The 14846-nt window shown below is 46.2% G+C and overlaps 1 long non-coding RNA gene across 3 annotated transcripts in view; it reads right to left on the bottom strand.

Moving 5' to 3' along the window:
* Positions 1 to 14846, bottom strand: part of LOC118148776 (uncharacterized) — a 125817-nt gene that overhangs the window by 63922 nt on the left and 47049 nt on the right. For all 3 annotated transcript variants that reach the window (XR_013528733.1, XR_013528735.1, XR_013528734.1), the window contains 2 exons: positions 9923 to 10154; positions 7729 to 7822 (listed from right to left, as the gene is read on the bottom strand). This is a non-coding gene — a long non-coding RNA (uncharacterized LOC118148776). The remainder of the gene's footprint in view (positions 1 to 7728; positions 7823 to 9922; positions 10155 to 14846) is intronic.

Below are 14846 nucleotides of genomic sequence, written 5' to 3'. Positions count from 1 at the left end.
ATGTCTCATAATCAATGGGGTAAGCAGCTAAAAAAAACAACAACAACAACAACAAAAACAAAACAAAACAAAACAAAAAAAACCATTCTGTGTAGAATTCAGAGATAGGGACCTTAAAAGAACTCAAGCACACTCCGATCTGCCCAAATGACCAGTGAATGAATACATATCTCAGTGTAATTAGCACAGTCAAGGATGTTGTTAGCCAAAGCATGAAGTAAATTTCATTTTAATTGTTTTGAATTCTATCCCTATTGCCCTAAAAAGAAGAAAAGAAAATGTATTCAGATTATGACCTTTGAGAATTCCGGACTCATTAGCATTTCATACAATACAGCACAGACTTAAAGCAAGAAATGCATCTGCAATGTTCCCCTAACTGCAGTGTGTACATCATTCATGGCACATAATTAAGGAGGTGTCTGTCAGTGTTGGTCCCAGTCTCTATTGACGATGGCTCACAAACAGTATTTTCAGTCCAATATAATAGCCAGCAAACAGTGGCTAAACCTGTTCATTAACAAAAGACAAAGGAGACCTAATTTTGCTCTAGTGCTAGGACAGGGACAAAAGAAACAGGGGGAGTAGGCAACGGTGCAAATCCTGAACCAGATTTCTAAAGTTTCTGTAGCCTTGAGGGCTCCCCACAGCTATTGAAGAGAAAGAGCAGGAAGGAAGTGAGGAAAACCAGGCACAGATACAGGCCATGGAAGGGACAGCGAAGGAAAAACTTAGAAAGGAGGTCGGTAGGGAGTGGGAGGGCCATCAGTAATCACCCTCTGCTGCCATCGGCAGCCCTGAGACAGACTGCCCTCTAGGAGCCTATAACTGCAGGCGAAGTAAAGGAAGAGGGAAAAGGAAATTTGCGCAGAGGGTCCTAAGACATCTCTCTAAGAGACTCTACCCAGAGGACCCCAACAACAGCCAGGGTCCCCCATTTTAATCCGTCTAAGGAGGTCTGCTTTAATTCTCTATTGCAGTATCACAAGCCACCCAAACTTAGTGACTTACAACAAGGTATTCTTTTTCCGGATTTTGTGGTTCCTTGTGGAGTGGCTGCTGTCACTTGTGTGGCCGCATTAAGGTGGGAGCTCTGCGGGGGCTGGAACTCTCAAGATGGCCTCTCGTCCTTTGGGTATCTCTCCATGCGGCTTCTCATCATCCAGTGAACCACCGGAGCTTCTTTAGAGCATGGCAGCAAGCTTCTGAGAGACAGTTCCAAGAGGACAAGCCCCAGTGTGCAAACACTTATCTAGCCTCTGTTTGTTCCGTGTTTCCCAGAGTCTCATTGGCCAAACCAAGTCCTGCGGCCAAGCCTAGGGTGAATGTAGGAGGGGACCACCCAAAGGCATGAATAAGTACCAAGATCCAAGGTTCACAGGAGAGCACCCATCTCATTACTACAAGGGCACAAGACTTGCTAGAATTGAAGCCCTTTCCAGAGGTGTCACCTCTTATTTCCACTGGAGCTAGTGGGAGACACTGAACACAGCAGTGTTGCAGAGACTGTCAGGGATGCAAGATCTCCTCCCAGGCCCAAGCCCCCGCACCTTCCCCCAACACACACACAGTCCTCCAGTCTTCCTCTGTTCTGTGAATGGTACCGTGATCTGCTCTGTCACACGTGTCCAGAGCCTGAGCTCCCCGCTTGATACTGCCCTCTCCCCTCACCTCCTGACTCCAATCCATTTCCAAATCCTATCCACTTTTAATCCCCAAATCTCTCTCTTGAATCTTGCCCCCTCTCAAGATCTCCAGCCATCCCTCCAGACAAATGCAGTGACCTCCTCATTGGTCACCCCAAGGCATTTACCACACTGTCACCAGAGTGAACTTCGTAAAACATGAATTAGATTATGTCATGCCCCCCTGCCTCTCTTCCACTCAATCCTTTCAAAGTCTTCCCATCACTCTTAGGACCAGGGTCCTACCCTAGCCCACAAGGCCGTGGATGCTCTGGCTTCCTCCTGCCCCTCGGCCACTCCCCTGGCTCTCAGCCATCCAGCCACACCAGCCTTCCTCCCTTTCTCAAACACTCCCGCAGTCCTTTCCACCACAGGGCTTTTACAGACTCTGCCTGGTCCACTCTGATGCCACACTCAAATCTCAAGTATCATGTGCTCAGGAAATCTTTACCTGGTCTCCCAAACCAAGTGAACACTCCTTCCCTCAAACCCAGTAGTTCTTCCCATCTTTGTGTATCAGCTACTAGAATATAAGCCCGTGAGTGCAGAAACTGGCTTCGTTTAAGGTTTCCTAGCATGAGATGATGTTAATAAATATTTTATTGAGCACTTACTGGTTGCCAAGTACTATTGCATGTTGGGGATACAGCAGCAAACAAGACGAAGTCCTTGCTCACCTGGAGCTTATGGTCTGGTTGGGGAAGCAGGTGACAAGAAAACAAATACACCTACACCCTCTATGATGTCTCCTAGTGTTAAATCCTAGGAAGAAGATTAAAGTGGAGTAAGGAGGTAGAGAGTGAGAGGAGAAGATGCGATTTTAGATAAGATATCCAGAGCAGGTCTCTCTCTGAAGAGGTAACATTTGAGCTGAGACCTCAGAAATTATACAAACAAGTCGTGGGACTATACAGGGAAGAATGTTGTAGGCAGAGGCAAGTACAAGGTCCTGAGAACCAAGCGTGTTCAGCATGTGCAGCAAGCAGCCAGGAGGCCAGGCCAAGTAGAGACTGGTTACCAACGAAACTGGAGAAGTAGCCAGGAACCTTGTAAGCCACGACAACTGTATCCGTTCCCCAGGGCTGCAAAACTGCGCCACAAACTACACGACTTCAAACAAGACACATTTATTCTTTTATGGTTCTGAAGGCCAAAAATTCAAAATAAAAGTGTGGGCAGTGCTGGTTCCTTCTGGGGGGCTTAGAGGGATAATCTATTCATTCAAAACTCATATCCTTCCCTGAACAATGGAATACTGCTCATCAATAAAACAGGCCAAGCCGGTGACTCACACAACGACATGGATGATTCCCACAGCCATGATGTTGAATGAAAGAAGCTAGACCCAAAAAAGTACAGACTGTATGATGCCATTTCCAGGAAACACAAGAGCGGGCAAGGCTGATTCATGCAGAAAAGTCTCGTAGCTTCTGGTGGTGGCAAGCCATCCTTGGTGCCCTGGCCCACCGATGTACTGGTTGGTGCGAAAGTACCTGCAGTTTTTGCCACTTTTAATGACAAAAACCACGACGACTTTTGCAGCAACCTAATATCACTCCAGTCTTTGCCTCTGTTGTCACATGGTGGTCTTTCCGCTGTATGTGTGTCTCTCCGTGTCTCCTTTCTTCTTATAAGGACGCCAGTCATATTGGGTTAAGGGCTCACCCCACTCCAGTGTGACCTCATCTACACCGTACTAATTATATCTGCAATGGCCCTATTTCCAAATAGTGCACATTTTGAACTTCAGGGAAGAACATGAATTTTGGAGGGACACTATTCAACCCAGTACCATGAGGAGTTGGGGTTTTATTCTAAGTGTAGATAGCAATGAATGAACGAATAAGCAAACAGACAAACGCAGGAGTAAATGACCAGCTAGGTGAAACAAGCAGCCGTCACTTGCCAAGACCACCAGATGAGCCTTTGTAAGTCACCAATGGACATTGCTCTGTGAAGGGGAAAGGCTTTTGCCTCTGGCCCCTCTTTCTGACTGGTTATTCAAATAATGTTTTTCAAAACTTTGCAGAAGGCATGAAGATATCTCTCAAAGTAAAAAACAACAATGATGCTCACAGCAATGAGCTTCCAGATTCCACAGAAGGAGATTTTCGGAGCACACAGTATTTCTGACAGGTGGCCACCCCCCTTGTTTCTTGCATCCCCAAACCCAGTTCTCCCAGGCTATCTTTTATATATATATATAATTAGGCCTGAATTTGGGTCCATCCAACATAATGAAAAGTGCTCAAAGAAGGCCAATCTTATTTCCCTGTTCAGCCCTCATTATAAGTCTCAGCTGATGGACTGCTGAGTACTGACACTGCACATTTATTTAGAATTGCAAACACCTGTGTACTAGAAAACCAGGCCAGCAGAAAGTCTTGCCTCCTCATCCCCACTTCCCTCCCTAGCAGCCTCTGTCCTCCAGGGCAGCCTGTCCTCCTGCTACCCCTGAGGCCAGAAGCCAGAAGTCACAGTGATTCATGCACCTAATGAAGGCAAACCTCCCCCACATGAGCGCCTGAGACAGCCTCATTAAGCTTCCCTGGCAGTGCAGTCCCTTTCCATGCTAAGGTGCTATCCCACCAGGGGTTAAAGAAATAATTATTGTGGGGCTGGGAGACTTGGTAAATAGCATTCTCGGAAGGAGGAAGCAGGTTTCCTGAGCCCAGCTGAGAAATACAATTAAGTTGTAATATTTTGTCAGGGCTTTTTCCTCCTCCTTACTGTTTATCAGTGTTAAGAGACAATTTATACTTTGCAATTCTCTGAGATGGTGAGTGTACTCACAGCAGGCAGGTAAGATTAAACTGTCTATCACAAGGCGCTGGTCTTCCATGTTGCTACATACACGTAGCCGGGGAGATGAGAGCCTTGAGCACTAGAGATCTTCTGACTTGAAACTTAAGCAGCTGAGAGCGGGGCACATCATTGCTTCCTCTGCCTTAACTCTTGCTCAGAAGCTGGAATCAGGACCAATAGGAAGTCAGGATTTCTCTTACCCAGTGGGAAGCCTATCGTCCTCTCTTCAACACAGAGATGTCTTGTAGCTTTACTTCCAAGGGTCTCTGCTTCCCCAGTGACTCAAAAATGGGGTCCATTAGGAACCCCCCTTCCTGTAAGACAATCTACGACTAAGCTGAAGACACTGTGATTAATTCATTTCTTCACACCACTCACGTAATGAATACATTCACATGAGATAATGCATCACAAAGGGGACACATTTAACCTGTCTTGAAGTCTCGTCAGCCTTGGATTCTCTCTCTCTTATAGTTTCATCAGTTGAAAAACTGAAAATCTGTCGACTCTCTACCTGCGTATGTTTCATCTACTTTGAATGTGTATGTCCACAAACAGACACTGCAGCGTTACTCAAAATAGCCAAAAACTAGACACAATCCAAATGCCCATTGACAGGAGAAGGGATAAACAAACCGTGGCATATTTGTACAATGGAATACTGCTCACCAAAAAATGGCACAAGCGAGTGACGTGTGCAACAACATGGATGATTCCCACAGACATGATGTGGAGTGAAAGAAACTAGCCCCGAAAAGTACAAACTCTATGACACCATTTCTAGGAAACACAAGATCAGGCAAAACTGATTTGTGGTGACAGTCAGAGCAGTGGTTATCACCACAGGGGGAGCTGGCTGGAAGGACATTTTCTAGGATGATGAAAATATTCTATGTCTTGATCAGCCTTGTGGTCACATGGGTGTATATTCTTGTAAAAAAAAAAAGTCACCAGATGTACGTTTAAGATTTATTCATTTTACTGTATGTAAATTAAACCTCAATAAAGAACTTCTAAAATTGACTCATGAAGTCATTTAGCTTGAATTGTATCCTCCCCTCCAACCCACCAGACCATCCGAAGCCTGTAGCAGTCTGCTCAAAATAAACTTTTGCCAGCACTTTGCGACCATTGGCTTCTCTACCAGACTGTAAACTCCCAGCTCACCACGGGGTCCTCAGATGTTTGCCAGATGGATGGGTCAATGGATCTATGGTGGATGGATATATGATGTCCTCTAACTTAGAGAAAGAGGGAAACCTATCCCGCAATGCTTAACTGCTCACCCAGAAGAGGGGCTGAATCTGTGTCCGTTCAATCATTCACCCTCACCTGGGCCTGCAGGCGCCAACAACACACAGCAATGTGATGACTAGTCAGGGTTAGACTGCATGAGCAGATGAAAGACTTCATTTAGTGGTCCCACAGGTGAGGAAACAATAACGTAGGTTGTAACAGCGAACAGTGGTCCATTCATCGGAAGTACTAGAAAACCATAAACTATAATCAAAAAAGTACTAATTTGGATAACCCATATTAGTCCAAAAATGACTTATATATGTATCTCGAAAATTGTCACTGTTGTCTAATTGTTTAGTTCAAGATTTTCCTACTGGCAGAATGGCTACAGTGGGCAGGAAGTACATCCAATTAGGTAGGAAGATGGCAGGGTGAAGAAAAAACTTTTATGGGCAATTAAAGTCTGAGAATCTATTTCCAGTATAAATGCAATTTGGCTTTGGTTCTCTGTTTTCAGGGGCATCTTGTTTAAACTAAAAACTGTCCATGTCAGGATCCATTTTTCTGCTTTGTACCAGAGTTTGGAGTCTTTATCCTTTTAACTCAATGTATACACAGGAGTTTTCCTCCAAGGGACAAGAAAACAAATCGTGGCTATAAAATGCATTCTCGATTCCCTTACAGAGAAAGAAAGAAAGAAAGAAAGAAAGACCTCAGACTTCAAAAGCACCTTGCTTGAAGGGGGATCCTTTCCGCCTCTTGGGGTAGACTAGATGCAAAGGTTTGAGCAGAACCAAAGGTTACAGGTGTAAAAATGTTAAAAAGTGTATAGCTAAATGTTGAAAGTGCTGCGGTAATATCAGGCATTGATTTTTTAAAGATAAATGCTGAACCAAACTTGCCACTCATGTCTCTCTACATACTGAGTCTGTGATATTTGGGTTACAACTAGCTAAGCTTTCATAAACGAGGACGTGTTGTTCTTCTAACCCAACAGAGTGTGCAACTGTAATGGGGATACAGCCTCCAGAAAGCTGACCCTTTCTACAAAGCTTACTCTACACAAGGTGCTGTCCTCAAGCAGCCAGCAGCCCACAATGCCCACAGGTACCAAAGTCAATCAGGTGACTAACTGTAGTAATCCCCCATAGACAAAGGTAAATGTGCGCATGCAGATGCACACACGTATTTACACAGACACATATTTACACACACACACATTCACTCACTTGTGCACATGTACATGCGTGCACGCGCACACACACACCCCCATCCCACCCTGCCAGCATCCCATCACCAGGCCCCAGACAACTCCCAGCTGTATAGCAGGTGCCCCAGTCTGGACATACCACAGAGATAACAAGACCTCTGAAGCTTTCATCCCACGGTTCCCACCTGCAAGCCGTTTTCAAAAGCCTTTCTTCCCTGCACCTTGAGAAGCCCCATGTCACATCTGTCTGACCACACACTGGGGCTATCGGTGGGAGGGCAGCCACCAATGGCATGGGCCTCCCCACACTCCTTTTCAGTGTTTCACAAGTTTCTGACAAGAGCAGCTACAGAATGCCTGCATAGCATATTTTCACACTGTCTCCTTAAGAAAATCCGGGGCCGGGCACGGTGGCTCAGGCCTGTAATCCCAGCACTTTGGCAGGCCGAGGCAGGTGGATCATGAGGTCAAGAGATCGAGACCATCCTGGTCAACATGGTGAAACCCCATCTCTACTAAAAATACAAAAATTAGCTGGGCATGGTGGTGCATGCCTGTAATCCCAGCTACTCAGGAGGCTGAGGCAGGAGAATTGCCTGAACCCAGGAGGCAGAAGTTGTGGTGAGCCGAGATTGTGCCATTGCACGCCAGCCTGGGTAACAAGAGCAAAACTCCATCTCAAAAAAAAAAAAGGAAAAGGAAAATCCCACTCTCTCTCTCTCATATATGATGCTCACATGAGGGACATGGGGATGTTATACATTGTGGCTGATGCAACCACATCTTTACCTGCACAAGCGGGAGACTGAAAGAGATGAAGCCAAACTGAAGTTTGAGGACAGCCGATCTGGTCGGAGAAGGCTCTGAGAAGTAGTACTCACCTCTGGAATGAAAAAAGAAAATCAGGAGACCATGACCCCTATAGAGGAGGGACACCAGAAAAGAAAAATAAAACGTGTCCACCAAGGTGTCAGGCAATCTAGACCCTTGGGTTTAATCCCAGCTTCCAGCCTGTCCAAGGTCCAGCTGAGGCTGCAAAACAGGGATGGTGGCAGGAGCTGCTTTAGATTATGGGCCCTGAAGCTCTCAATCGTGGCACTAACTCGCTGGGTAACACAGCTCTGGGCCTCAACACTTTATAAATGGGCCTCAATTTGTCCATCTATAAGGTACAGATTAGAATCAAATGGCTGAATGTATACAAGGCCCAGGGCATCATGTCTGGCACACAACAAGTACTCAAAATTACATTATAGATCAACACAAAGATAATAGGCATCTCGACAAGATCTAGAGGGCTGCTCTTAGTCCAGAACCACCATCGCAAAGGTTGCTTCCGGACAAAAGGCATCATTCCCTTCGTGGCTCTTTTGTTATCGCCCCCCCCCCGCCCCGACAGCCTGGGCCCTCTTCAGTCTCAGGGTGTTCCCTGGGCCATTCTTCTCAATATCCATTTTTCCTCCTGGTGACACGATGAGGAACAGAAAGGAGAGACCAAAGGGAGGGATGGCTACGTCCACCCCACTTTGTGCCATGATAGCCTCGTCACTCAGAGGCACCCGCAGCCCTGGCATTCAGGGCCCAAGGCTCGCTCTCCTTCCCAGAGAAAGCTCCAAGTGCAGGCCTGTCCTGAGTCACGGGGTGACTTCCCCAGCAATGTTCTCTGCCCCCTCCACCACCACCATAAGCCATTCTTGGGGTTCCTTGTTCATGCACAGCCCAGGAAACCAGCTGCCTCTGTGGTCGAGACACCTGCTGATCTCCAGGCCTTTGGTCAACACCTTTTGTTACAGAAATTGATTGTATTTTAAGTGAAGATGGACATGAAGGAGCCAAGAAGTTCCCCAGTCCTCTTTCTCCTGCACAAGGTCTCTACCTAAGAAAAAAACCGCTTGTTTTTAGACTGAGAAGACACAGTGGTGGAACCTGAAAGTTTATAAGACTAGAGAAATTTAAACAAGATGAAAAACAGGAGAAAAAGAAATAGCTGCACCAGTGTATTTACGGGAGGAAGCTGAGTCCAGGGTGGGAAAGGAGAAGGCTGTATAGTGACAGTGAAAAGTGGGGGGCAGTGGGTAGCGGGGGAGTCTTGGGGCCCAGAGTAGGCCGAGGAAGGAAGACACAAGGTAAACACTGATAGGATAAAAGACCAGGCCGGGCGCAGTGGCTCAAGCCTGTAATCCCAGCACTTTGGGAGGCCGAGGAGGGTGGATCACGAGGTCAAGAGATCGAGACCATCCTGGTCAACATGGTGAAATCCCATCTCCACTAAAAACAATACAAAAAATTAGCTGGGCATGGTGGCGTGTGCCTGTAATCCCAGCTACTTGGGAGGCTGAGGCAGGAGAATTGCCTGAACCCAGGAGGCAAAGGTTGTGGTGAGCCGAGATCGCGCCATTGCACTCCAGCCTGGGTAACAGGAGCGAAACTCCGTCTCAAAAAAAAGACCAGCCCAAGCTCCTGTGTCTCTACCTCACATTCATCATCTCAAAATTAGGATGCCTGCCATCCCCACTCTAATATTGATAGACCCAGAGCAACCCATTTGGAGCATCCTCAGTGTTTAGGATTGAAGGCACACCTTCAGGTTTCCATTCCAAAAATATATATATTTTTACCAAATGTTTGTGAAAGGCACATGACATAAAATGTAAAAACGCTGAAGATTAAGAGGGAATAAAGGAGAGCAAGGGATGAGTGAAACAGCTTCTATACCCCAGTTTCTTCCATTCATGTTTGGAAGATTGAAACGTCCCCCAAAGTCACTGGCTTCTCAGAATCCATGTGCTCACCCTCTGTACATTCCGAGGAATGACATCCCATGCAGAGGATGCTGGAAGGTGCTAGAAGACACTGGAAGGTGCAGGTAGCCCTTGTTATCTGCTAGGCAGCAAGAGATTTTGAAGGACCCTCAAGCTCTTCTCTTCCCATCTTTATGATCCGACTTACTGAACCACCTCACTGAACCCCCAGCTGCACAAACCTTGTCTGCATCTTCAGCCTCAGAGCCTGTCACAGGGAATACACATCAAGCTCAGGAAGTTCTCGTGCACTTTTCTGGAACAGGAGGGCCTAGAGACTCAATTTCACACACACTGATAGGTCACTGATGTAACAGGCGTGGTTATCTGGTTGGCCTGGAAACTCACAGTTCCTCTCCATGTGGTCAATGCTGAAGCACTTCAAACAGCAGAGACGGCAGACAACCGAGGAAGCTAAAAAGATAGCAAGTAAGGGGGAAAGGGGGGAAGAAAAACATAAGTCTGGAGGCATCTGGTACAAACTTGAGTGCAGTTCCTCAAAACAGCCCCTGCGGGAAGCCACAGAGACGGTGCTGCGGCTCAGAACAAGCTGAGCAGCACCATCGCATCCTCATGCAGCAAACGGCGTACTCGGCATACTCAGAATCCCTCATGTCTATCTCAAAATCCTGCTCAAAGATGAATATTTTTCCATTTCTTTGCATCTATTAATGACTTCTTTTTGTTTTGTCTTTTTTCAGACGGAGTTTCACTCTTGTTACCCAGGCTGGAGTGCAATGGCGCGATCTCGGCTCACCGCAGCCTCCGCCTCCTGGGTTCAGGCAATTCTCCTGCCTCAGCCTCCTGAGTAGCTGGGATTACAGGCACGCGCCACCATGCCCAGCTAATTTTTTGTATTCTTAGTAGAGACGGGGTTTCACCATGTTGACCAGGATGGTCTCGATCTCTTGACCTCGTGATCCACCCGCCTTGGCCTCCCAAAGTGCTGGGATTACAGGTGTGAGCCACCACAGCCGGCCATGACTTCATTTTCAAATTTAAAAAAAGTGCCACCACGGCACAGTGCAATAAGACACCCCCATTTTTAAGCGATGAAGAGTCCTAAACGTCAATTCTCCAGAAAGAGCCTGTGAAAGCCCAAGGTAAACCCAGTATTAAAATTCAGCTAGGAAAGCCTCTCTCAAACTCTATGTGTTCTTACTTAACATAGAATTTCAACGCTACTATCTACATACTTTTCCTGACTGGATTACAGAAGACAAACTAGGGAAAGTTCTGGTAAAGGATAGGTTACAGATAGGAGAAATACACTGAAGGGTAGCATCTACTACGTGTGCTACACAAGGACTGTTCATAATGGTGACCTTAGGTCAGCATAGACAAGGTGAACTTACAAAAGTTCGGCCAAGGTTGGCCATGAATTGTTGAGGCTGGCTGTTGGGTACAAGGGGTTTATTACATGATGCTCTCCCTTTTGTATATGCTCGAAATTTTTCATAATTAAAAAAAGATATTTTATGGCTGAATATATTTTAGGGTATTCTGCTATAAAAGGGGAGAAATCACATCCCACATTTTAAAACTATTTCTTTCAAAAACAATCCAACTAAAATATGAAGGCACTTGAAAGGATACACTCCAAAAATACACATCATCTAAAAATAACTCATTTCTTGGCAGTAATTTCTTTATGTGGGGGAAGGGCTGTGTCTGTGTGGATCCCTCTCTCTCCCTCTCCTTCCCTCTCTCTCTGCCAGGGCCCAGGTGTATTCTTTCTGCACTGATAATCTCTCTCCACATAAACCAGCCTACTCTGAAACAAGCAGCCCAATGCACCGGTAGCCATAGGAGATGAAGATGCTGGGCCCTTTGCCAGATCTTGCATCAGGAAAGAGGCCACACGGGCTGGAGGGCACAGGTGCCTGGAACCGGGATTTCTATCTGCTATTGACAGACTAGGGAGGCTGGCGAGGGCCAAGCTCGATTCAGCTTCTCGGATTTGGGCTTGGCACACATGCGTCATCACTACGCTACTCCTGGAGCCTGAAGGGTTTCGCCTGCCCACTTCAGGTTGGCCGTTAGAGAAGACTGGTGCTGCAGAGCAATGCACTCTCAGACCAACGCCACATTGAGTTTCTAGGAAACATGAGCAATCAAGTCTGAGCAGAATCTAACCATTCATTCCAAAGCAGGTTAATTTGTTCTTTATATGTTCACATCAACAATGTCACAATGATTTGGGCTCAACATTCCAGGACTGTGGAAGGCAGCCAGCCTTGGTGTTCCAGGGGGTGTGCTTTGAAGCTCCAGATTCTTTGCTCTTTGTGAATACTTACAGCTACCAGCCTTTCCTATGTGCTCCTGGCAAGAACCATCTGAGGGAGATCTTGGTAGTGATTCTTGAGGAAACAATGCACTAAGGTGGCCAGTGCTTATGGACAGTTACACCAGGCAGGCAACAGTGGCCATCCACTTCATGCCAAAAACAAGAAGTAAGATATGTCAAATGTTCATCAGGTATTGACAGGCCAATAGAGCCAAAAGGAAAAGTAAATAGTCCTCGAAGTCAAACTACTGAGAAGTATAGTGCGCAGCAAACTTCCAAGACCAGGCATCATGGGAGGGGCCTTGGTCAGGGCTATCATCTAGCTGAGGGGCTGGCTCACGTGTCAGCCTCCCTTGGTACCAGCCACATGAATGGCTGATTTGAAGAACCCCTACAGCAGTCATCATGCAGATGGCTGCAGTCTCTCCCATTGTCCCTGCTCCTGCCTGTGCCTTCTCACCAAGGGCAGAACATCCCTGGGTGAAACAGCAGCTGAAAGGTCAAATGTGCAGCTGTCCCTTCCCCTGTGCTTGCCCCAGAGGAGACTCCACTACCACTGGACCTCAGGGGGACTAGGCCTCTGTCAAGTTCTCCCCATCCCAAGTGGGGTTCCTCATGCCCAGGAAGGTCCTGGCACTCCCATCTCTTGCCTTTATAAAGAATGTGGCTCAACCTGGCTGGGCAAGGCGGCTCACACCTGTAATCCCAGCACTTTGGGAGGCCAAGGCAGTTGGATCACCTGAGGACAAGAGTTCAAGACCCGCCTGGCCAACACAGTGAAACCCTGACTCTACTAAAAATACAAAAATTAGCCAGGTATGATGGCAGGCACCTGTAATCCCAGCTACTCAGGAGGCTGAGGCATGAGAATCACTGAACCCGAGAGGCAGAGGTTGAAGTGAGCCAAGATTTCACCATTGTACTCCAGCCTGGGTAATAAGAGCAAAATTCTGTTTCAAAAAATAAAATAAAGAATGCAGCTCAATCCAACTATTTTTTTTTACTTTTGAAAGCCTTTTTAGAAATCTAAATTATCCAGAATCCCAGGTGGAAGGAGCCAATTTCTGGGTGGTTCTGGAGGTGGTAGTATCCCTCCCAGGCAGGAGAAATCCTCCCCGGGAAGCCCAGAGGAACCATCACAGACTTTAACACACAAAGGAAAATTCTCACTGTAGGTGAACAAATTGAAGCCCAGATAAGTGAAATGACTTTCCTAAGGTCACGCATCTGCTTTACAACAGGCTAGAACTAGAAAGTACATTTTCTCATAGGAATATGCATGGCCCTCTCTTCCTTGGCGTCATGTCCTCTTCCTAACTTTGAATAGCAAGCACCCTCACCTCCCAAGGAGGCACCTAGTTTTCATCATAGAAATCGCCTGAGACTGAAATATAAATATGAATCTGACTAATGATAGAATTCTTATCCTTAGGTGAATAACATTCTGCTAAGAATGTTAAAAGGATAGGAAAATTATTTGGCAACTTATAGAAGATCCTCGTATGTCATCATACTTTCCAAGTAAAGTTATTTCCAAAAATATCTACCTGTAACTTTAATTATATACAATATGCCTAGATAAAATCATAAAGATTTATGTCAGCTACTTGAATTAGCATAAGCCCCCTGGACTGAAAGAAATTAGGCAAGTTTTTTTTATTTTAATGTCATCTCTTTTTTTTTTTTTTTTTTTGAGACAGAGTTTCACTCCTGTTACCCAGGCTGGAGTGCAATGGCACTATCTCGGCTCACCTCACCCTCCGCCTCCTGGGTTCAGGCAATTCTCCTGCCTCAGCCTCCTGAGTAGCTGGGATTACAGGCACGTGCCACCATGCCCAGCTAATTTTTTTGTATTTTTAGTAGAGACGGGGTTTCACCATGTTGACCAGGATGGTCTCGATCTGTTGACCTCGTGATCCACCCACCTCGGCCTCCCAAAGTGCTGGGATTACAGGCTTGAGCCACCGTGCCCAGCCTAATGTCATCTCTTAAAAGTGTTTGAGTTTAAAATATATATATACTCACATACACTATGACAGACTGTATGAAAAAATAGTCACAAATTCTTTGCTATGTGACTTCACAACTTCTCCCATGAAAAGGTAGAGTCTATTTCCCCACACCTTGAATCTGGGCTCATCTTGAGATTTGCTTTGACCAATGGGATGTCAACAATAAGAACGAGATAATGGAGGCTAGAAAAGCTCTTGCACACTGGGACTTGCCCTCTCTCTTACTTCTTAAGGAACCATTGACACAACCACCATGTAAATGGGCCCAGCTAACCTCCTGGAGGATGAGACTCCATGTGGAGGAGAGCGGAAGTACCCCAGCTGATAGCCTGCCAACCACCACCCCATGCAAGTGAGGTCATCCTGGACAGGTCACAAGCCAGTCCACTCACTGCCCGCAGACTCTGTGAAAGCCCATCTGGATGACCATCATTCCAGCATGCCAGGCTAGGAGAACCAGGCTGACCCACAGAATCATGAGCCACCAAGTTTTTGGGTGGTTTGTTATGTAGCAAAAGCTACCTGATTCATTTTCCAGCATGGCAGATACCTTCATATTATCAAAGCCCAGTGACATCAGAAATCTCTTTGATTTTGTTAAGGAAAAGAAAAAATATTATTCAGTGGGCCAGCAGAGATTTCAGTCTGGGACTGATAATTACTTCTTTGAGTTTTCTTCCACACCAGCCCGAGAAGTCCTGTGGCGAAAGGCCTCCCATTTGTTTCTATTTCTTTGCTGATAACCACCACTTCGCTGTGGTTGAACCTTCAGTGTGGGTATCAGAAACCAATAATCAATACCAAGAC

Source organism: Callithrix jacchus, chromosome 17 (assembly GCF_049354715.1).
Source record: "Callithrix jacchus isolate 240 chromosome 17, calJac240_pri, whole genome shotgun sequence".
NCBI classification, from domain to species: domain Eukaryota; kingdom Metazoa; phylum Chordata; class Mammalia; order Primates; family Cebidae; genus Callithrix; species Callithrix jacchus.
This window is presented reverse-complemented; position numbering and strand designations above follow the sequence as displayed.